At 47.0% G+C, this 25,417-nt stretch overlaps 1 protein-coding gene across 4 annotated transcripts in view; it reads left to right on the forward strand.

Moving 5' to 3' along the window:
* The window catches only part of LOC119968715 (1,4-alpha-glucan-branching enzyme-like), a 707,296-nt gene that overhangs the window by 98,940 nt on the left and 582,939 nt on the right, over positions 1 to 25,417 (forward strand). The gene's annotated exons all lie outside the window — the stretch shown is intronic.

Here is a 25,417-nt window from a genome sequence, read left to right on the forward strand (position 1 = left end):
CATTCACCACCCACCATCTAGCCTGGACTTGCGAAATCCTATCAACTGTCCTGGCTTGAGACAATTCACACCTCTTTAACCTGTGATTATCCCTCTCCCCAGTTGCTCCATCTGGATCTGTAAAGACTTAATTACCTGCAAAGACTCGCATTCAAAGTATTGTCTTGCATCATTGACTTTGTCCATATATATGGTTGAGGAACCCACCTCTTTACTCACCTGATGATGAAGATACACTCCGAAAGCTCGTAATCCGAAACAAACCTGTTGGACTTAACCTGGTCTTTCTTGTTAGAACAAAGAACAAAAAATTACAGCACAGGAACAGGCCCTTCAGCCCTCCCAGCCTGCGCCGATCCTTTATCTAAACCTGTTGCCTATTTTCCAAGGTCTACTTCTCTCTGTTCCCCACCCGTTCATATATCTGTCCAGATGCATCTTAAATGATGCTATCGTGCCCGCCTCTACCACCTCCGCTGGTAAAGCGTTCCAGGCACCCACCACCCTCTGCGTAAAAAACTTTCCACGAACATCTCCCTTAAACTTTCGCCCTCTCACCTTGAAATCGTGACCCCTTGTAATTGACACCCCCACTCTTGGAAAAAGCTTGTTGCTATCCGCCCTGTCCATACCTTTCATAATTTTGTAGACCTCAATCATGTCTCCCCTCAACCTCCGTCTTTCCAATGAAAACAATCCTAATCTACTCAACCTTTCTTCATAGCTAGCACCCTCCATACCAGGCAACATCCTGGTGAATCTCCTCTGCACCCTCTCTAAAGCATCCACATCCTTCTGGTAATGTGGCGACCAGATCTGCACGCAGTGTTCCAAATGTGGCCTAACCAAAGTCCGATACAACTGTAACATGACCTGCCGATTCTTGTACTCAATACCCCGTCAGATGAAGGCAAGCATGCTGTATGCCTTCTTGACCACTCTATCGACTGCGTTGCCACCTTCAGGGTACAATGGACCTGAACTCCCAGATCTCTCTGTACATCAGTTTTCCCCAGGACTCTTCCATTGACCATATAGTCTGCTCTTGAGTTATATCTTCCAAAATACATCACCTCGCATTTGCCTGGATTGAACTCCATCTGCCATTTCTCTGCCCAACTCTCCAATCTATCTATATTTTGCTGTATTCTCTGACAGTCCGCCTCGCTATCTGCAACTCCACCAATCTTAGTATCATCTGCAAATTTGCTCATCAGACCACTTATACCTTCGTCCAGATCATTTATGTATATCACAAACAACAGTGGTCCGAGCACTGATCTCTGTGGAACACCACTAGTCACCTTTCTCCATTTTGAGACACTCCCTTTCACCACTACTCTCTGCCTCCTGTTGCCCAGCCAGTTCTTTATCCATCTAGCTAGTACACCCTGAACCTCATACGATCTCTTTTTCCATCAACCTGCCATGGGAAACCTTATCAAACGTCTTACTAAAGTCCATGTATATGACATCTACAGCCCTTCCCTCATCAATTAACTTTGTCACTTCCTCAAAGAATTCTATTAGGTTTGTAAGACATGACCTTCCCTGCACAAAACCATGCTGCCTGTCACTGATAAGTCTATTTTCTTCCAAATATGAATAGATCCTATCCCTCAGTATCTTCTCCAACAGTTTGCCTACCACTGACGTCAAGCTCACAGGTCTATAATTCCCTGGATTATCCCTGCTACCCTTCTTAAACAAAGGGACAACATTAGCAATTCTCCAGTCCTCCGGGACCTCACCCGTGCTCAAGGATGCTGCAAAGTTATCTGTTAAGGCCCCAGCTATTTCGTCCCTCGCTTCCCTCAGTAACCTGGGATAGATCCCATCCGGTCCTGGGGACTTGTCCGCCTTAATGCCTTTTAGAATACCCAAAACCTCCCCCTTCCTTATGCCGACATGACCTAGAGTATTTAAACATCCATCCCTAGCCTCAACATCCATCATGTCCCTCTCCTTGGTGAATACCAATGCAAAGTACTCATTAAGAAGCTCACTCATTTCCTCTGACTCCACGCATAAATTCCCTCTTTTAGAATACCCAAAACCTCCCCCTTCCTTATGCCGACATGACCTAGAGTATTTAAACATCCATCCCTAGCCTCAACATCCATCATGTCCCTCTCCTTGGTGAATACCAATGCAAAGTACTCATTAAGAAGCTCACTCATTTCCTCTGACTCCACGCATAAATTCCCTCTTTTGTCTTTGAGTGAGCCAATCCTTTCTCTAGTTACCCTCTTGCTCCTTATCGAATAAAAGGCTTTGGGATTTTCCTTAACCCTGTAGCCAATGATATTTCATGACCCCTTTCAGCCCTCTTTATTGCGCGTTTGAGATTTGTCCTACTTTCCCGATATTCCTCCAAAGCTTCATCAGTTTTGAGTTGCCTCGATCTTACGTATGCTTCCTTTTTCATCTTAGCTAGTCTCACAATTCCACCCGTCATCCATGGTTCCCTAATCTTGCCATTTCTATCTCTCATTTTCACAGGAACATGTCTGTCCTGCACTCTAATCAACCTTTCCTTAAAAGACTCCCACATTTCAAATGTGGATTTACCCTTAAACAGCTGCTCCCAATCCACATTCCCGAGCTCCTGCCGAATTTTGTTATAGTTGGCCTTTCTAAAAGAAGGAGGACATTTACCCATTGAGTCTGCTCCGTCTCTCTGAAAGAGCGCCCTATTTAGACTCCCCGTCCCTCCCTATCCCCACCTAGCCTGCACATCTTTGGGCACTAAGGGGCAATTTATCTTGGCCAATTCACCTAACCTGTCTATCTTTCGTCTGTGGGAGGAAACCTACACAGATACGGGGAGAACGTGCAGACTCCGCACAGTCAACCGAGGCTGGAATTGAACCCGGGTCCCTGATGCTGTGAGGCAGCCGTGCTAACCACTGTGCTACCGTGCTGCCCGTGTAGCTTTTATACAATGGTATATTTGCCTTGTTTATGGAAAATTACATTTGTTATCATGAAATGATGTGATTGGATGTGGAGTAAAGGTGAGAAAAAGGAGTTGAAGTACGGTAAAGTCACCATAGTCCCAGATGACCAGAGGCTGCTGTCCTCTTTGAGTGAGAGAGCTGATTGGTGGTGATTTAACCTCAGGATCAGCACATTAGGCGCAGGGCAAGGTTGAGAAGGCGGAGTCTTCATGAATAATGTATCAGTCATGAGCTGATTGAATGTTGGAACTGGCTTGAGCGGTTATTCCTGTTCATTGCTGTTATTTTTAAACTGTAATGACACATTGAATAGCAGCAGGCTGTCAAAGATGGATTCAGGGTTCAAGGATGTTTAACGACAGCACCTCTGGTTGCAAAGGCTGTTAAAGAAAAAATGGCAAGCGTTTTGGGAATTCTAGTTTTTATGATGAGGTATCGAATATCAAAGCCAAGGGATAATGATGAACCTATATAAAAACTTGAAACCTCTGTTTGAATACTGTGTTGCAGTATTGGTCTATAAAAAGTCTACTGACTTTTAGACCGGGTGGTCTACAGAAGGACAGATCTGAGGCGTTCAAGGCAGACGACCCTGTCCTATACAAGAAATCCAGGTACGACCTCCGCAAAGCCATCCGAGATGTCAAGAGAGAATATCAAACTAAGCTAGAGTCACAGACAGACTCTCGGCGGTTGTGGCAAGGACTAAACAACATATAACGGGCTGCAAAGCGAAGCCGAGCAGTATCTCTGGCAGCAGCGCACCCCTCCCCGATGAACTTAATACATTCTATGCTTGGTTCGAGCAGGTAACCAACAATCCGCTGTTGAGTGCCTCATTGGATTGGATTGGATTGGATATCACCCATACCCACCATCACAGTTTCCGAAGTCAGATCGGCCTTCCTGAAAGTGAACCCACGGAAGGCGATGGGCCCGGACGGGATCCCTGGTCGTGCACTCAGAGCCTGCGCATACCAGCTGGCAGAGGTATTCACAGACATCTTTAACCTATCCCTACTCCACTCCGAGGTCCACACCTGCTTCAAGAAGACCACCATCATACCGGCACCAAAGAAGAACCAGGCAACATACCTCAATGACTACCGCCCGGTGGCCTTGACGTCAGTTGTCATGAAGTGCTTCGAGAGGCTGATCCATACACCTCCATACTCCCGGAACGCCTTGACCCACTTCAATTCGCATACCGTCGCAACCGGTCCACATCAGACGCCATTTCCCTGGCACGACACTCATCCCTAGAGCATCTCGAAAACAAGGACTCCTACATCAGACTCCTATTTATTGACTCAGCTCTGCCTTCAACACCATAATCGCAGCCAAACTCATATCAAAGCTCCAAAATCTAGGACTGGGCTCTCCACTCTGCAACTGGATCCTCGACTTTCTGACCAACAGACCACAATCAGTAAGAATGAACACCAACACCTCCTCCACAATAGTCCTCGATACCGGTGCCCCGCAAGGCTGCATACTTAGCCCCCTACTCTACTCCCTGTACACACACGACTGCGTGGCAAAACTTGGTTCCAACTCCATCTACAGGTTTGCTGACGATACGATCATAGTGGGCCGGATCTCGAATAACGAGTCCGATTACAGGAGAGAGATAGAGAACCTAGTGGAGTGGTGTAACGACAACAATCTCTCCCTCGATGCCAGCAAAACTAAAGAGCTGGTCATCGACTTCAGGAAGCAAATTACTGTACACACCCCTGTCAGCATCAACGGGGCCGAGGTGGAGATGGTTAGCAGTTTCAAATTCCATGGGGTGCACATCACCAAAAATCTGTCCTGGTCCACTCACGTCGACGCTATCACCAAGGAAGCACAGCAGCGCCTATACTTCCTCAGGAAACTAAGGAAATTCGGCATGTCCACATTAACCCTTACCAACATTTGCAGATGCACTATAGAAATCATCCTATCGGGCTGCATCACAGCCTGGTATGGCAACTGCTCGGCCCAGGACCGCAAGGAACTTCAGAGAGTCGTGAATACCGCCCAGTCCATCACACGAACCTGCCTCCCATCCATGGACTCCATCTACACCTCCCGCTGCCGGGGGAAAGCGGGCTGCATAATCAAGGATCCCTCCCACCCGGCTTACTCACTTTTCCAACTACTTCCATCGGGCAGGAGATTCAGAAGTCTGAGAACACGCACAAACAGACTCAAAAACAGCTTCTTCCCCACTGTCACCAGACTCCTAAATGACCCTCTTATTGACTGACCTCATTAACACTACACCCTGTATGAATCAACCGATGCCAATGCTTATGTAGTTACATTGTATATCCTGTGTTGTCCTATTATGTATTCTCATGTATTTTCTTGAATTCTGTTCAATTCCCTTTTCTTCCATGTACTGAATGATCTGTTGAGCTGCTTGCAGAAAAATACTTTTCACTGTACCTCGGTACACGTGACAATAAACAAATCCAATCCAATCCAATCCAAAAGAATATTAATGCAACACAGGTTTGATAGGATGCTGCCTGGCATGTGGAGAGTCAAATGTGAAGAAAGGTGTGAAATTATTGCCCACATTACAACAGTGCAGTTAATGGGTCAATAGGATGATAAATCCTGAATGGGTGGGAAATGGTAGATAGAAGCTGACTGTTTTAAGTATTCAAGGAGTCTGGAAAGACTGGCCATAGGTAAACGATTTATGTCTTTGTTACCTCTATACTTGACTGTTCCAATTAATTCCTGACTGACTTCCAAACCTCTGCTGCCTGCATAGTCCACACTTACACAAAGTCTCCTACATCCATCGCCCCGTGCTCGTTGACCTTTATTGGCTTCTGGTTAAGCACCTCTGATTTTAAAATGTTTTTAAAATGTTCACCCTTGCTCTGAAATACCTCCATAGTCTTGCCGCTCCTTACCCCTAATTTCCTGTAGCTGTCACCCCCTGAGAAAGCTGCACTGCATCAATTATTTTTAATTCAATTGAGGTATTCAGTAGGGCATTAGATGGTTACTTGAGTGGAATCAATGTGAAGGGATACAGGGAAAACTCTGGGGAATGGCACAAGGCCATGATGCTTGTTTGGAGAGCAGGTCCGAGTGCAATATGCCAAATGTCCACCTTCTGCACCGCAACGTATCTGTGTTTCTGTGTTTAATTCAATACCTTGTTGACGATTGAACGACCTTGGTTTGAATCAACCCCCCGTTGCTATTTGTGCCTTTTGCTGCCAAGTCTGAACTTCCAGTATTCTGTCCCTACCCTTCATGTCTCTATCTATCCTCCTTTAAGATGCTCATTAAGCTTACCTCGAGCTTTTGGTCATCTGCTTTCATCATTCCTTGTGTTGCTTTGTGTATAGTTTTGTTTAATAATTGCTTCTGATGGAAGTGTCTTTGGAATGTTAACTGCATTAAAGGCGCTCTGTAAATGTGAGATTTACATCCAGAGTTCCCGCACTGACTCTAGGTTCCCGCACTGACTCTAGGTTCCCGCACTGACTCTCGGCTCCCGCTCTGACTCTCAGCTCCCGCTCTGACTATCAGCTCCCACTCTGACTCTCCGCTCCCGCTCTGACTCTCCGCTCCCGCTCTGACTATCAGCTCCCGCTCTGACTCTCAGCTCCCGCTCTGACTCTCCGCTCCCGCTCTGACTCTCGGCTCCCGCTCTGACTCTCGGCTCCCGCTCTTACTCTCGGCTCCCGCTCTTACTCTCGGCTCCCGCTCTTACTCTCGGCTCCCGCTCTGACTCTCGGCTCCCGCTCTGACTCTCGGCTCCCGCTCTGACTCTCGGCTCCCGCTCTGACTCTCGGCTCCCGCTCTGACTCTCGGCTCCCGCTCTGACTCTCGGCTCCCGCTCTGACTCTCGGCTCCCGCTCTGACTCTCGGCTCCCGCTCTGACTCTCGGCTCCCGCTCTGACTCTCGGCTCCCGCTCTGACTCCCAGCTCCCGCTCTGACTCTCCGCTCCCGCTCTGACTCCCAGCTCCCGCTCTGACTCTCCGCTCCCGCTCTGACTCCCAGCTCCCGCTCTGACTCTCCGCTCCCGCTCTGACTCCCAGCTCCCGCTCTGACTCTCCGCTCCCGCTCTGACTCCCAGCTCCCGCTCTGGCTCTCCGCTCCCGCTCTGACTCTCGGCTCCCGCTCTGACTCTCCGCTCCCGCTCTGACTCTCCGCTCCCGCTCTGACTCTCCGCTCTCCGCTCTGACTCTCCGCTCCCGCTCTGACTCCCAGCTCCCGCTCTGACTCTCCGCTCCCGCTCTGACTCCCAGCTCCCGCTCTGACTCTCCGCTCCCGCTCTGACTCCCAGCTCCCGCTCTGACTCTCCGCTCCCGCTCTGACTCCCAGCTCCCGCTCTGGCTCTCCGCTCCCGCTCTGACTCTCGGCTCCCGCTCTGACTCTCCGCTCCCGCTCTGACTCTCCGCTCCCGCTCTGACTCTCCGCTCTCCGCTCTGACTCTCCGCTCCCGCTCTCCGCTCTGACTCTCGGCTCCCGCTCTGACTCTCGGCTCCCGCCCTGACTCTCGGCTCCCGCCCTGACTCTCGGCTCCCGCCCTGACTCTCGGCTCCCGCCCTGACTCTCGGCTCCCGCCCTGACTCTCGGCTCCCGCCCTGACTCTCGGCTCCCGCCCTGACTCTCGGCTCCCGCCCTGACTCTCGGCTCCCGCCCTGACTCTCGGCTCCCGCCCTGACTCTCGGCTCCCGCCCTGCCTCTCGGCTCCCGCCCTGACTCTCGGCTCCCGCCCTGACTCTCGGCTCCCGCCCTGACTCTCGGCTCCCGCCCTGACTCTCGGCTCCCGCCCTGACTCTCGGCTCCCGCCCTGACTCTCGGCTCCCGGTTTTTAAAAATCTCCAGTTCCCCTGCTTCCTAAAACTCTCACTCTTAATTAACTGCCAGCAGTCAAGAGCAAAATTGCACTTGGGTGTTCAACTTTTTAAATTAAGTATAGCCTTGCAATTTTGAAATCGTCCCTGCAAATATTTTTTGTGTCTCCAAGGTTTCTATACCATTTGTTACAGTATGGATATTTATGCTTCTCAATCTTCAATGGCACTTTAGTCACTCAACATATCAATGTCAGAATCCTGACCTTCAAGTTCCATTCCAGCACAGCGCTGCAACATTCTCCAGTTCTATATCCGAAAATGGACCCTTTCAATTCTGCTTTATAGCCCATCAAACATTTATTCTTCAGCTACCCTGCTCCAGAATCTAGGAACCTCACTTCAGGAACCTGACCTCCCTGCCATTTGTCTCTCACCTACAAAATTCTCCAGAATCCCAATCTCTGCATCTTCATCTTTTTAGCCTAAATTCCTTTCCTGTGGAGATCTAAGACCAGCTGAAATGGGATTTTTGTTTAACATCCTGGAGCACTGGAAATGCAAGTTGATGTATTACGCAGTGCAAAAATTATTGCTCCAGTGTAAACAGAAAACAAGTCCAATAAAGACAGTCTTACAAGAAAACCTAATTGAACAATAGGTCGAAAAATAGTGATGGAGTGAGCGAGGACTTTCTGCTTCCTATGGCTTTGCATGAATACTGAAATGCAACCGTTAAATCAGACAATGCGTAACCTTTAAATCCACTGAGTATCAGGAGACTAACAGCAACCCTGTTACAGACTGCTCTGGGGTGTGTGAAAGACAGAGGTGTGGAGGAGGGAGCACAAAGCTGGCTGCAACTGATTTTATTGGGCTAACAGTAGGGGGTTAAGAGATCAGGCTAATGTAATTAAGTGCTCATTGAGAATGGGATATTCCCCCAGATCTAATCAACCAGTTCTTCAACCGACTAAAATCGACTAAATTCGAGTCAATTTTTAAAAATCCCACACGACTGCAATATCAAACAAATGCATGCAGCAGAGAATCAGCAGCCTACACCATCGCTGGCATCAGCGTGGATCAGGTACCTCAAATCTGCTCGCTCTGGCAAATTGGAATGATTTCAACAAACATATGAGAGTGGGTCTGAACTTCCTGTAGGCAGCAGGTGCTACATATCAGAACATGCAACATTCCTACCTGAGCAACAACTTGCAGTTTATAGCACCTTTAATGGCGTAAACATCCAGAGGAACTTCACAGGAGCTTAACGGCACAGAACATTGACACCAAGAAGGTGGCGTTAGGGAAGATGCCAAAACCTTAATCAATCAACCCGATTTCAAGTTGCATCTTAAAGGAGAAAGGTAACAAGGTTTTGGAGGGAGTTACAAAGTCAAGTACCATGGTAGCTGATGGCAGAGCTGCCAAATAGCACAGCAATTAAAATTCGGGATGGTCAAGAGAAGAGATACGTGAGAAGAGATCTCGGTTTAGGGCTGGAGGAGGTCAAAGATAGGAATGGTCAAGGCCATGGAGGTATGTGAACAGAGGATGGGAATTTTAATGTAGGTAAGTGAGTACAGGGTAAAGGGCAAATGGGAATTGGTGCAAGATAGTATAGCAGTCGTTTCATATCAGCCCAAGTCTATGGACTATGGGTGCAGAGGAATGATGACACATATGCACCTACTGCTGTTTATTAATCTGTAACCGCTTTAATAGTCTGAATGTTTATTATTCCAGAGGAAGAGAGTGTCAGCTAACCAATTGCGCACTCAACATTAATGATACCAGCTCAAGCTCCAACCTATCACAAGCCATTCTATTATTAAAACAAAGTTTTACATATCATAACACTCTGAACTTTGATGGTCTTGTTATTCCTCAGCATATTTCTTCAACATAAATGTATGGAACCTGTACTTTGTTCCAAACGCGTTACCAGAATTAATTTTTGATGAGTAAATGGGATAAAGAGACAAAAGACAATCCAAATGACTTCATACCACAGCATTCTCAACAACACTTTCATATGTTCAATATGGAACTGATAGTCTAGTAGTAATGAAAGCTCCGACCAAAACTTCATACCATCACCCCTGAGTCACCACACGTGAATTGCGAAGCAACCTCACTTGAACGGAGCTTCACACCCAATTAAGTATCAAACCCACTTATTCCGCGATGCGGGCTGACCACCAATCCCATGCACCATCACCCCAGACATGACCCCCCTCCTCCCGACACGGCCTGCCCATGCAAATCCGCCTGGGGACATGTGCCCGGAGGTGGGGCCCATCCCCTGGGTGATCGAAACTTGGCCGCTGCAACTGTGGTGCTGCCTCCCACAGTGTTCAAGCACAGTGTCCATGCATCATGGTCTGATTGGGATGCTGGGAAATGTGCCCCACAATCCACTGGAGTTTAGAAGAGTCAGAGGCGACTTGAAATGAAAATCGCTTATTGTCACGAGTAGGCTTCAATGAAGTTACTGTAAAAAGCCCCTAGTCGCCACATTCCGGCGCCTGTCCGGGGAGGCTGGTACGGGAATCGAACCGTGCTGCTGGCCTGCTTTGTCTGCTTTAAAAGCCAGTAATTTAGCCCAGTGAGCTAAACCAGCCCCTTGATCAAAACCTCTAAAATCCTGAGGGGTATTGACAGTGCGGATGTAAAGAGGATGTTTCCTCTTGTTGGAGAATCTTTGGAGCAGGAAAAGTATGAGAAGGTTAGATTGAGGGAGCCAAGGTAGAATTAATGGAGAAATTAAGTTAAGAGATTTGGGGAAAGGAGATGGAGATGGTAGCGGGTAACTATTGAAGCAGGGTTGAGCACGGAGGAAGAATGGAAGGCTGTGTTAGCCACCAAGTAGTTTCAATCTCTGAACCAAAAAAGTTATAATTGGCAATATCATCATGACACAGGACTAGTTTAGAAGGCTGTTTCAAAACTGAATCCTCGGCTTCATAAATATAGGCATAAAATAAAAATCTAGGCGGTTAAATTGAACCCCAACTGCAGTATTGTGTCCAATTCTGGGCACCAAACTTCAGGAAGTGTGTCCAAGTCTTGGAGAGGATATAGAAGAAATTTCTTATACTGGCATGAGGGACCTCAGTTAGCTGGCAAGTCTGTGAAACAGGGGGTTTTGCCCTTCGAGCATAGAGGTTTTCATAGAGGTGTAGTGGAAGATTTGATGGAGGTGTTGAATATTATGAGTGGTTTTGATGCAGTGAAATCCTGTTTCCAGTGGCAGGAGTCAGTAACCAGAGGATACAGATTTAAGCTGATTAGCAAAACAGTGCCATGAATCCTGTTAATGCAGTGTTGCTGTGATGTGGAATGCTGAAAGTGCAGAGGAGGTAAATTCACTTGTAACTTTCAAAAGGAGAATTCAATACTTGAAGGAGAGGTTGTTCCCCTTGGTCTCTCCATAACTCAAATCTTTCTCCCGGCATCATTCTGGTATACTTCCTCTTTACCCTGCGGCACAACAGCACAGTGGTTAGCACTGTTGCTTCACAGCGCCAGGGTCCCAGGTTCGATTCCCAGCTTGGGTCACTGTCTGTGCGGAGTCTGCACGTTCTCCCTGTGTCTGTGTGGGTTTCCTCCGGGTGCTCTGGTTTCCTCCGACAAGTCCCGAAAGACGTGCTGTTAGGTGAATTGGACATTCTGAATTCGCCCTCTGTGTACCCCAACAGGTGCTGGAAAAGATTTGGATTTTGATTTTTGTTTATTGTCACTTGTACCGAGGTACAGTGAAAAGTAATTTTTCTGCGAGCAGCTCAACAGATCATTAAATACATGAAAAGAAAAGGAACCTGGCGACTAGGAGATTTTCACAGTAACTTCGTTGTAGTTTAATAACAGCTCACATGTGACAATAATAAAGATTATTATTATCATTCTGGTAAACCTCCTCTTCACCCCAGTGCCGACCTTGTCAAGTTATCTTGCCACCTTCAAATGTTCATATATAGATGTAGATATGCACCTACTCTTTCTGTTCCTGCACTTGCTTTAAAATTTTACCGTTTCGTTTATATTGCTTCTCATCATTCTTCCTGCCAAAATGAATCGCTTTCCACTTCTGTGTTGAATGTCATCTGCTACATATCTGCCATATCTCAAGTCTGTTCCCTTGAAGTCTATCACTATTCTCCTCACTGTTGATTACATTTCCAAAGTTTCTTGTCATTAAAAACTTTGGAATGATGTCCTCTGGTCCAGGCCGCTAATATCTATCAGAAAGCACTGTGGTAATCTCCAGAGACACCACTGCTCAATTCTGTCCAGCCTGAAAAACAATTGCTTATCTCTACTGCCTGCTTTCTGTCCTTTAACCAATTTAGTGTCAATGCTGTCGGTGCCCTTTAATGCTCCAGGCTTCAATTTACTTGCATGCCTTGTGTAGGACAATGTCGACCGCATTTGTAAATCTGTATGCGTATAAACTGTACTACCCTCATTCACCCGCTGTCATTTAATCGAAGAGCTTGATCAAATTAGTCAAACACAATTTTTCTTTAACAAAGAAACTTTAACATTTGTGAATGCATGGCTTTGGGATGTCAATGAATAATGTCTCTAAGAGTTTCCCCACCACTGATCTTAGGCTGATTGGCTTGTCGCTGGATTCAATCCCGTTTTCAAGGCAGCAACAGTTGCAGTTCTCCAGTCTGCTGACACCGCTCTTGAATCTAAGGCTGATTTGGTAAATGGTGACCAGAGCTCTGCAATTTTTACCCTTACTTCCCTGACCAACCTCGAGTGCACCCCGTCTGCACAAGGTAGGATTCGGGAACGCTGGAACTTGAATATGCCATTTAGCCCCTCTTTTTTTTCAGATCTTTGACATAACTGCACATCTTTGCCCAATACGCCTTAATTCTTTTGGTTCACAAAAAATCATATCAATCTGAGACTAGCAGAGACCCGCAAATCATCAGCAGTAAATTGGTATATTTGGCTAACTCCGTCATCTCATCGGACCCTTGGTCCCATGCCATTCCCTCCCATGTCATAGCCATCCCCATGCCATTCTCTCCCATGTCATAGCCATCCCCATTCCATAGCCATCCCCATGCCATTCTCTCCCATGTCATAGCCATCCCCATTCCATAGCCATCCCCATGCCATTCCCTCCCATTCCATAGCCATCCCCATTCCATAGCCATCCCCATGCCATAGCCATCCCCATGCCATAGCCATCCCCATGCCATTCCCTCCCATTCCATAGCCATCCCCATGCCATTCCCTCCCATTCCATAGCCATCCCCATGCCATAGCTATCCCCATGCCATTCCCTCCCATGCCATTCCCTCCCATGCCATAGCCATGCCCATGCCATTCCCTCCCATGCCATAGCCATCCCCATGCCATAGCCATCCCCATGCCATAGCCATCCCCATGCCATAGCCATCCCCATGCCATAGCCATCCCCATGCCATTCCCTCCCATGCCATAGCCATCCCCATGCCATAGCCATCCCCATTCCATAGCCATCCCCATGCCATAGCCATCCCCATGTCATAGCCATCCCCATGCCATAGCCATCCCCATGCCATAGCCATCCCCATGCCATAGCCATCCCCATGTCATAGCCATCCCCATGCCATAGCCATCCCCATGCCATAGCCATCCCCATGCCATAGCCATCCCCATGCCATAGCCATCCCCATGTCATAGCCATCCCCATGCCATTCCCTCCCATGCCATTCCCTCCCATGCCATAGCCATCCCCATTCCATAGCCATCCCCATGCCATTCCCTCCCATGCCATTCCCTCCCATGCCATAGCCATCCCCATGCCATAGCCATCCCCATGCCATTCCCTCCCATTCCATAGCCATCCCCATGCCATAGCCATCCCCATGCCATAGCCATCCCCATTCCATTCCCTCCCATGCCATAGCCATCCCCATTCCATAGCCATCCCCATGCCATAGCCATCCCCATTCCATAGCCATCCCCATGCCATAGCCATCGCCATTCCATAGCCATCCCCATGCCATAGCCATCCCCATGCCATAGCCATCCCCATGCCATAGCCATCCCCATGCCATAGCCATCCCCATGCCATAGCCATCCCCATGCCATTCCCTCCCATGCCATAGCCATCCCCATGCCATAGCCATCCCCATGCCATTCCCTCCCATGCCATAGCCATCCCCATGCCATAGCCATCCCCATTCCATAGCCATCCCCATGCCATTCCCTCCCATGCCATAGCCATCCCCATGCCATAGCCATCCCCATGCCATAGCCATCCCCATTCCATAGCCATCCCCATGCCATTCCCTCCCATGCCATAGCCATCCCCATGCCATTCCCTCCCATGCCATAGCCATCCCCATGCCATAGCCATCCCCATGCCATTCCCTCCCATGCCATAGCCATCCCCATGCCATAGCCATCCCCATGCCATTCCCTCCCATGCCATAGCCATCCCCATGCCATAGCCATCCCCATGCCATAGCCATCCCCATTCCATAGCCATCCCCATGTCATAGCCATCCCCATGCCATAGCCATCCCCATGCCATAGCCATCCCCATGCCATAGCCATCCCCATGCCATAGCCATCCCCATGTCATAGCCATCCCCATGCCATAGCTATCCCCATGCCATAGCTATCCCCATGCCATAGCCATCCCCATGCCATTCCCTCCCATGCCATAGCTATCCCCATGCCATAGCTATCCCCATGCCATAGCCATCCCCATTCCATAGCCATCCCCATGTCATAGCCATCCCCATGCCATAGCCATCCCCATGTCATAGCCATCCCCATGCCATAGCTATCCCCATGCCATAGCCATCCCCATGTCATAGCCATCCCCATGCCATAGCTATCCCCATGCCATAGCCATCCCCATGCCATAGCCATCCCCATGCCATAGCCATCCCCATGCCATAGCCATCCCCATGCCATAGCCATCCCCATGCCATTCCCTCCCATGTCATAGCCATCCCCATGCCATTCTCTCCCATGTCATAGCCATCCCCATGCCATAGCCATCCCCATGCCATTCCCTCCCATGTCATAGCCATCCCCATGCCATAGCCATCCCCATGCCATTCCCTCCCATGCCATAGCCATCCCCATGCCATAGCCATCCCCATGCCATTCCCTCCCATGCCATAGCCATCCCCATGCCATAGCCATCCCCATGCCATAGCCATCCCCATTCCATAGCCATCCCCATGCCATAGCCATCCCCATGCCATTCTCTCCCATGCCATAGCCATCCCCATGCCATAGCCATCCCCATGCCATTCCCACCCATGATATAGCCATCCCCATGCCATAGCCATCCCCATGTCATAGCCATCCCCATGCCATTCCCTCCCATGCCATAGCCATCCCCATGCCATTCCCTCCTTCCCATGCTTCTATTTGGATACTATCTGCTCCATTCCCCATGGCCCTCACTACCTCCCTTCCGCACAGTTTCCATCCCGTACCGTTCTGTCGTTTTGGTGTCATTATTTTCCTACTACCCCAACCCCATCACATTTCTATGCTGACCCTGACCCACCGACCCCCAACATCACCCAACCAGTTGAGCAGTTCCTCAGTTTACTTTTCTGAAAATCATCTAATTAAAATTCAACAAGCTTGGTTGTGGCTGACTCGCAAGTGGAGCACGATCTCCGCTTCACTCTTTAACGTGGGCTGTGGTGATGGTGTATCACCCAGGTCAGTCCCGCTTCAGTCCTGACTACTGACCACAGCTGGTGCAGTCATTGAGGTGATTCGAGGTGAAAATCTGGGCCTGCTCCTCTCCCAGCCACCGTGTGTTTACATCACCCGAGGGAGGCACGAGGAAGGGATGAATCCTGGTCTGCCTCAGTGATTTCTCCCTCAGCCATTTTAAAAAAGAAAAACAACTGGCCTGTCATCAGCAACCCTCCAAATGTCCCAGAGCACCTGGAATAAAGTTACACTTGTTACATTCAGTGCCTGAATGATGCAGTCAGGTTGTGAAACGTCTAATTAATCAATCGTCATCCCACAGATCCAGGCAGGCACCACCCGCTAAATCAACCCACCAGCCAATCGGACAAGAGTCGACAGACCAAAAGTGTATAGTTACAGATTTTAAATTAACAATTGATCGAGCATCAGTTGGTGTTTGCAGAAGTGTTCCAAACTTTCTCTACCCTCTGTGTGTAGAAAGATTGGGCCGGAGGGCCGTTTTTGATGCTGTAAACCTCTATGACTCTAAGTGTCTCCTACTTTCACTCCTGAATGAGCTGGCTCGAACTATTGAGACTGTGCCCTGAGTGTGAGATTCCCCAACTGGTGGAAAAAGCTTCCATCTGCTCCCCTAATATCTCAAACGTTGATCGAATCGCCCCTGAACCATCTAAATTCCGGGGAATATAATCCCAGTTTATGCAGTCTCCTCTCAAAATTTAACCCTGGGGTCCAGGTATAGTTTTGGTAAACTTACATTGTCCTCCTTTCATGGCTGAAGTGTCCATCCAATGGTGTGATAGCCAGAACTGCTCTCAGTGCTCCAGATGTGTTTATGGCTGCAGCTTGGTTTCTACCCCCTGTATCCTAGCCCTCTAGAAATAAAGCCAGCATTTTATTTGATCTTTTAGATTATTTTCGTGATTTTTATACCTGGGGCCCTGCCCCTCCCAAGTCTCTTGTGACCTTCACTGTCTGGCTTTTCACCGTTTGTAATATATTCTGTTCTGACCCTTTTAAGTCCAAAACCTGTATTGAAATCCATTTGAAAAATTCAACTTTGAGAACTGCCAGCCTTTTAAATAAATCCGCTTTATCTATTTCATTCCCACCCAATATCTCTCTTGCCTCCTTTTACTGCGATATAGGCCGTATACTCTTCAGTGAAATTAGGTGAAAAGTAGTTATTGAGCACCTCGCCATGCTCTCTGCCTCCAAGAGACATTCATCTTGTGTGACACTGATTGGTCCACCTTTAACTAACTTACTTATTATTCACATGTTTGTGAAAGACGTTTTGTTTAGATCAGTTACTCGCTATGTTGTTCTTACAGTCTTCTCTCTGTTTCTCTTATTATTTGCCTTTTTACTTCTCAGAGTGCTTTAACAGTATTTTTGAGCATATTGCCAGCACTCTTTTGCTTCCCCCGCCCCTATCTTTCCTGCATATGTCCCTTCTTTCCTGAATTCCTTACGGCCACGAATATTTAATGGCCATTCTTCCCTTGCTTGAGCAAGGTTTCTGTTCTTGTCACAAATCATAATTCCTGCTGAAGACTTGACTGCTGCCCTCAACAGCAGTTAGCGCGAGCTCATGCACTCTAAAACCATTGTAGTTTGCCACAACCTTGGTAACTGGTGGGAAAAGATTTTTCCAATTTTACTTTATCAAAAATCTTTTGAACAATCTGCTCTGAACCACAAAGGAAACCAGCCCCAGTATAGCCTCGACTGCAGCCTGGCATCATCCTGGACAAGTCACTTTTGTGACATCTCCCTATGAATTGGGATCAGCATCTGACTGGATGGCCCCTCCTGGTATTTCAAACCTCAGCCTCTGCCTTTGCTGGTCCTATTGAAAGCAGCATCATCGTCAATAAAGTATCTTTTCATTTGTACCAAATCCCTGATGTCTTGATTGAATCGTGCTGAATTTGCATGTTCAATTTGCTGATTCCTCTGATCTAAGCAGCAGTTGAAAACCCCCTTGTGGTATTTTTTTCAGCTAAGATTGCTGACCATGTCTGAAAAAACACCCAGGGAATTGGAGCACTTCATTAGTTGGTATTCATTATCTTTCACTTTGTTGCTTTTCATTCAATTTGGAAGTGAACCAGATACTTGAGGTATCTTTTTAATTTAATTTGTGCCAGTACAGTTGGGGGGACTGCTACTTTCTCGGATTGTATAAATTTAACACTTGACATGCTCCTTACTCTTATCATTTTACCTGGTTCACAAATAGATTGTCTTCTTTAATGCCAGTTTCAAACGGTGGTATGGAGTTGATACCCAACTTGCTGTTTTTGATTGTCCTTGTAAATTATCGGTTAGGCCTCAGCGGGAGTAGAATTCCAGATAGAACATAGAACATAGAACAGTACAGCACAGAACAGGCCCTTCGGCCCTCGATGTTGTGCCGAGCAATGATCACCCTACTCAAACCCACGTATCCACCCCATACCCGTAACCCAACAAACCCCCCTTAACCTTACTTTTTAGGACACTACGGGCAATTTAGCTTGGCCAATCCACCTAACCCGCACATCTTTGGACTGTGGGAGGAAACCGGAGCACCCGGAGGAAACCCACGCACACACGGGGAGGACGCGCAGACTCCGCACAGACAGTGACCCAGCCGGGAATCGAACCTGGGACCTTGGAGCTGTGAAGCATTTATGCTAACCACCATGCTACCGTGCTGCAAAAGGAAGCAAATGCTGCATAAAACTTTTCATCTTGTTTGGTAGTACAGAACTTGATTCTTTCTGACAAAAGACATCCTGTTGAAGCTTTTCGTATTGCACTCATCAGAACAGTCGCAAGGATACCAATGTCAGGGGAAACAGCAACTTTATACTGTCTGAGAAGAGGGTGCTGATTCCTTGGTAAAGGTGCTGCCATGGAGAATGCACTGGTTTATGGCGACTGGCAGTTAACTGCCAAGCATTGTTTGAAATTTAAACCAGGCAATGGCTATCAGTTATTTGGCTGAAACAGTTGCAATGTGCGTACGTTGTGCGTACAATGTGTGCCTTCAAAGAACAGGACCCTGTGTATTAATACATGTAGCTTCCAGTACCGCAATGCACCACATGGGAGCCCGACTGACCATCTTAAATTTTGGCACAGTGAGGATTATTTAGCAAATTTTGTCCAATCGTGGAATCACATCTGATGTTGGATACTGTGTTTTGAAAGCATGCGCTGGTTGGTTACAGTCTGTACTTTGTCTTTTGTAAATAACAGAAGGGATGTGCCGGTTGATATGGTCTGCCAGTCTTTTCGGCAGTCTGGCCTACATACCTAGCATCACATTAGCAGTGAAATTCCTGTGCACGTTTCCCATTTATGTGATGGGCAGAACAGAATGTATTTTTGGCTTGATGGCAGCATTCTGTTCGTGGCAAATGCCACTTATGTGTTGTTCTTGTATAGTAGCAGCATGAAGAAGCTGACATCACCTGTTGCGAAATGTTTTGAGATATCTTGCCCTTCCAGGATGATGCGGGGTAAACTGAGCATTTTTCAGGGCAGAAAATGACAGCCTTCGGCCTGTTCATGGGTTTGGGTGACAGAGAGTGCCAAAAGATCTGATCAGGGTAGCCAATATGCTGCAGGACCTCTTTGATGCTCCCGATTTCAGCATCAGATTTGCACGGCAGAAAATGGCATGGGCCCTATTCAGGAGGATGCGGAAAAGCATGTGGATCTGTAAGAATGTCAATGCGTGTGTTGACCAGCGAAGGTTGGCTTGCAGTAGACCGTGGTAGAGACAGATTTCGCAACCAGCTCGTCAAGGCATCTGACTGCTCGATTTCTGTCTTTAATTTCTATCTTTCTTTCCGTCTCTTGTACCTCCCTACTCAGGTTCCTTTCCCCCACCGCCATTCTAGTTTGAATTCTCCTGAACAGCACCACCAAGTACCACTGCAAGGATATTGGTCCCGTTTCTGTTGGGGTGCAGCCCGTCCAGCTTGGAGAGGTCCCATCGTCCTCAGAATCGGTCCCAGTGCCTCAGGAATCTACATCCCTCCCTCCTACACCATCTCCAGCGATGCACGTGGCACTGGCAGCTCTCCTGAGATTCCTAACCTTCAGATTCTGGTTTTTAATTTATTTCCCAGTTCGCTATATTGGGCTTTCAGCACCTTCTCCCTCTTCTTATCTCTGTCAGCGGTACCAATATGGACCACAACCTCTGGCTGTTTATCCCGTCCCTTCAGAATGCCCTGCAGCCGCTGTCTGATTGTTCTACTTGTCTGATTTCCACATGCAACGTGTAGCGTTGCAGAACCAGCAGACTAACCTGAAAATACACACATCAGTAAATCTGACTAAGAGACGGGAATGGTTATCCTTAACAAGCATGGTTATATTAACAAAATGCACACGATCCTTATGACAGGTCCAAACTCATATCCATTGGACTCAACATCACCAGGCAGCCTAGCTGGAAAGTAAACTTAATAAATGCTTGCGATGAGCTGCTGCATGATATATATGACAGGTTTTGTCCTCATGGCTTGCTGCGTCCCCATGTATGGACTGCCCAAGATGCACAAAGATGATGTCCCCTTATGCCCATCTTTGACTTGTTCTGCACAGCATAAACGCTGAAAACGTCTTTCACATTTGCTGACGCCCTACAAGACTTTCACATCGATAGCAATGGTGTGCCAATCTGCTCATTTGACAATGCCAGCCTAGACACTAGTGTTCCACTTTAGGAAACCATATATATTTGAAGCATTATATCATGATGATCTCAACTCTCCACCATTGTAAGAATAAGTATTCATTAAGCTTACGAACTGGGCAGCTTGCACAGTTGAGTTTGGCTTTAATGAAACCATTGGATGCCCGAAGTGATTATTTCTGAGATCCCTCTCGGCCCAGCTCTCTCAAACATCTTTGTTGGATTCCATGAGAAATGTGTCTTCAATGGAATGACATCTAATTTCCACCCCTTGCACATTTTTGATTAGCTAGATTTCAATCTGCAGCAACATGTAATAATTTATTGTTTATAATAATTTCCTTGCGTGTCTCAGTGGGCTCTATCCTGCGCTCAAATTCACCTTTGAAATGGAGCGATCAAAATGAACTCCTTTTCCTTGATGTACTAGTTGAGCAATCTGCCACGGGTTCTCTACCACGGTGCATTGCAAGCCTGGTCATGCATGCATTGGGATTCTTACATTTGCACCCACTTTGAGATTGACCTTCTCAGCAAGCTCATAAATAGGGCCGAAACCATTTCGTGCCATGCAAGCTTGATTCTGAAATAGGTCAAGGCTTTCCCTGTGGAATGAACCAATCAGTCAAATTGCCTGGCTTAAATTTCAAGCAATGATTGGCAGTTAACTGTCAGTCACCATCAACTGGTGCATTCTCTATGGCAATACTTCTGTCAATCAAAGTCAACTTGTCAACCAATCAACACCTTCCTCTCATACATTATAAGGTTGTTTCCACCGATATTGGCATCCTTGCAATTATCCTAATTAGCGCAATACTAAAAGCTTCAACAAAATGTATTTTTTTAGCAACTTTTCACCTCTTTGGCTTTGCGTCTGTGATGACTTTAAAGCAGTGTCATCTGGTTCTTGCTCCTTCTGCAAATGGTTACAGTTTCTCTCCATCTAGCTATTTCATGATGTGGAGATGCCGGCGTTGGACTGGGGTGAGCACAGTAAGAAGTCTTACAACACCAGGTTAAAGTCCAACAGGTTTGATTCAAACACGAGCTTTCGGAGCGCAGCTCCTTCCTCAGGTGGGATTTCACGTAGCTATTTCATGACATTGAGCCCATCTATCAGATCCCCCTCAACCTTAGGGCTAAATCGCTGGCTTTTAAAGCAGACCAAGGCAGGCCAGCAGCACGGTTCAATTCCCATACCAGCCTCCCTGAACAGGCGCCGGAATGTGGCGACTAGGGGCTTTTCACAGTAACTTCATTTGAAGCCTACTTGAGACAATAAACGATTTTCATTTCATTTCATTCCATTTCTCTCCAACCCCACCTCCTCTAACCTATCTCCAAAACTGAAGCGCCTCATCCGTGGAACCATTCTGATGTGTGGTGCCCAGAATTGAACACAATATTCCAGTTGAGATTGAACCAGCTGAATTTCAAACTCACCACTATTCTTAGAATTCCCCCTATACCAAAAAAAGGTCGATATTCTAAATGGTGAACAGGGATTCTCACTCCCTGACTCCGATGCAGGCTTCGGTGGGTGCTATTTAGGTCAAACTATATTTTCAAGTTATCCCCCAGTATAACCCATACCTTCACCGAAGAATTTTACCTACTTACCCCTTAGTAGCATCGATGTCCTGGGTCCTGCGTTGTTAAGGAAGTAAAGTAGGCTAATAACCACTTTTTCAGGTTAAGTTAAGTTATTTTATTATAGTTTTTCTTTTAAAAGCTGCAAACACTTTCTTTACAGAAAGGAAAAAAGATCTTGCTTCGGGATCCTTCCTGTTGGTTGAAGGGACCTTCAGGCCCTGGCCTTGACAATCGATCTTCTTAAAATCTGGTCGTCTTGAGTTGTATTCGCTGGTGAACTCGGTTGCTGTGTCCTGTCCTTCCCATGCACCGAGCTGTGAGAGCTGGCTCTGGCTCTGCTGGCTGTCCCCTTTCTTCAGGTTTATATTCTCTTTCGAAGAGTCACCAAGTTTTAACGACTTTATTGTAAATGAGCTTGTTTCATTTTGATTGTCAAAAAGTATCCTTGATGCAAACATCCAAATACAGCCAACTATTCACTTTGCGCATAACGTCACCTCTCAGATCTGATTAAAAAACGCCCCGGTTTCAATAGGTGTTACCTCCACTTCCTGCTTTTGAATCGCTTAATTTTCCAATTGTCCCCAGCTCATAACTTTGCCTTTGATTTTGACTTCAAATTGTGTCTCCCGTAGACAGGTCGTCTCCAATTTTCTTTTAATTGACTTGATGTCCATAGAATTTTACACTTTAGAATTTACACCAAATTCGACTGAGCATCTTCCATCCTTTCCAGCTGATTACTAAGAGTTTATTTCAATTAAGGTGTGAGACTTTGCTTTTAGCTGTATGCTAAAATTTAACTGAAAGACCTGCCTGTTTTAAACATTCGTCAATTGAAACTCTCATCCATGCCTTCCTGAGATAGTTACATTCCATGAAGGTGTGAGCCATTGTTTTAGCTTACCACATGAAACCTGTGTGTTTGATAATCTGCATTTTACAATCCTGCTCTTTGCAGCTGCTATTAACCTTTTGTGGGATCTTTCCCTGTATCCTCTCAGACCAGATATTGCCAGACTTCCATGTTTCAAATGACACATTTTTCTGTATTTTCAAGAACACAGCGTTTGATATAAATTCATAATAACGTCTTTTTTATTGTATGTTATGCCTCTATTTATAAAGCTCAGGATTCCAAATGCTTTTTAACTGGTTTCTCAGCCTGCTTTGCCTGTTTTAGCAATTGGTGAGTGAATACCGCTAGGTCTGTCGGCTCCTGCGCCCCCTTTAGAATTGTATCCTTTAGCTTATTTTGTCTTTGCTCTTCCTTCCTACTGCAATGTCTCACTTCACGTTCTTCCGTGTTAAATTTCATCTGCCACTTTTCCACCTATTCCAGTCGATATTCTCCTGATGTCAAACTCCTAATAATATGCAAGTTTTGTGCCTTTTGCAAATCTATTGATATTGTGCCCTCACACCCAAGTCCAAGTCATTAATGTTCTTCAAAACAGTGATCGTTGAATCAATCCCGGGGTCGACCACTCTGTAAGCAGTCGCTTGGTAGTGCAGAGCTTGCATACTGCTGAAAACAAAGGCATGTTGCTGAATTTTTCCGTCTTCCATTCATCAGGAAGAACAGAAGAATTTCAAACGATCGTACTATTGAAATGAAAATGGGCTGATGAATTAGCAAGGCGAGTGTTGCCATGGAGAAAGCAATTAGGGAACTATAGACTTCCCAAGCTCCTTGGTAATTCAAAAAGGCACCAGGCTTGAATATACTCCATTTGTTTGTAGAGAACCTGTCCGTGTGTATGGATGTATATCACTTCTCGCAAGTGTAAGTTATCCACATTATGAGCTCAACTGACCATCTTAAATTGGATGTTAGTGCAGCTATTAGCACATTCAGGATTGTTCAGTAGGACCTGTCCAATCATGAAATCACATTTAATGTTTTGTTTTGTTGTAGTGATCAGTAGTTTGATTGATCTCTGTTTGATTACGTTAGTTCGTTTTCTGATCTATGTAACTACTTGATTACTTAATCTTGTGGGAGGAGCTAGAAAATTAAACACTGATGTCACACATAAAGGGAAGGATACTCCCAACGGGAGTCAAAGTGCCGACGCCGGAGTAAAAACCGGAATGTTTAACGCCGGTGCCCGTTCCCAGACCCCTATTCTGGGGCCTCCATGGGGCTGGCAGGGACGTGGCACGATTTGCGGGGGCGGTGCCTCGGGGCGGCGCCTTGGGTCCCGCGCATGCGCTGTTGGGCAGGTGCCAACTAGCGCATACGCAGTGGCCGTCCTCCCCCAGGCCGCCCCACACACAAATGTTGCAGGGATCGAACATTGCCGGCGGAGGAAAGGAGGCTCGCCGACAGAGAGGCTGGCCCGCCGACCGGTGGGCCTCGATCGAGGGCTAGACACCATCGGAGGCCCCACTGGTGAGGCCCCCCCCCCCCCCCCCGGGTGTTCCCGCAGAGGTCCCGCCGGCAGTGACTCCCGCCGACAGCCGCTCGGCCCATCTGGGCCGGAGAATCGGCGGCCCCGCCAATTCCAGCAGCAGGCATCGCGCCAAATGCACCGGTGCAAATGGCGCCGATTCCCCCCACCTCGGAGAATCGCGCGCCGGCGTCGGGGTTTCGTGGCGCGGTTGCTCCGATTCTCCGGCCCGGTGCCGGGCTCGGAGAATCGCCCACAAAATGTTTCAGTAAGATTTCTGGCTGACACCATGTGTGTATGGACAATCCTCTAAATTCTGAGATGTTTTAAAGTATAAAGACACCTGTTGTAGGTTTGGAATTGGTATCATCTCTGCATTGGTTGGAGATATAACCGATACAACAAATACATAATAAGTGGGTGTGCATTTCAGTGCAGGGTTCATGCCAGGTATTTAGATTGCAGGTTCCAATCATTGGCTGATTGAATCACCACTATTGTTTCCTGTCACTCAGCCAATTTTATATGACTGCTGCCACTTTTATTCCATGAGCTTCAGCATTGTTGGCACACCTATATGTGGTCTCTGTCAAACAGCTTTTACAAGTCCATATACACCACATCAACCACGTTGCTATTCTCGACCCTCTCTGTTCTCTCATTAATAAGCTCACTAAAATTAGTTGAACACAGTTTGCCAGTATGAAATCCTTTCAGGCTTTACTTATTGATTCCACCAGTCTAAGTGACTGTTCCTTTTGCCCTGGATGCACATTTCTAAAAGCTTTCCCACCTCCAAGGTTAAACTGATGGACCTGTGATTGCTAACAGATTTTTTTGAGCATGGGTGCTTGCAGTGTTCGAGCCCTCTGGCACCACTCCCAAATATAGGGAGGATTGGAAGATTTTGACCTGTACCATTGCAGCTTCCATCAATAGCTCCTTCCGTATCATTACATCCCAACCTGGTGACTAATCAACTTTAGGCATAGTTTATCAACTAACTCTTCAACTACCTCATACTCCACTATGACTTTGGTAGCTTCTTTCTTGGCTAATATTGATGCAATGTCTATAGCTGCCGTTAGTTCAGACTCCATGTGTAGGTCTCTTTTTTTGGCCAATAATCATGTTGTATCCTTGCCACTAATGATATGCCGAGAGAAGACTTTTGATACCCTTTAAGTTAGACTCTTATAATACTGTTTCTCTTTGCTCCTCATTTCCTTTCTCAATTCCCTTCT

Source organism: Scyliorhinus canicula, chromosome 7, assembly GCF_902713615.1.
Source record: "Scyliorhinus canicula chromosome 7, sScyCan1.1, whole genome shotgun sequence".
In the NCBI taxonomy this organism is placed as follows: domain Eukaryota; kingdom Metazoa; phylum Chordata; class Chondrichthyes; order Carcharhiniformes; family Scyliorhinidae; genus Scyliorhinus; species Scyliorhinus canicula.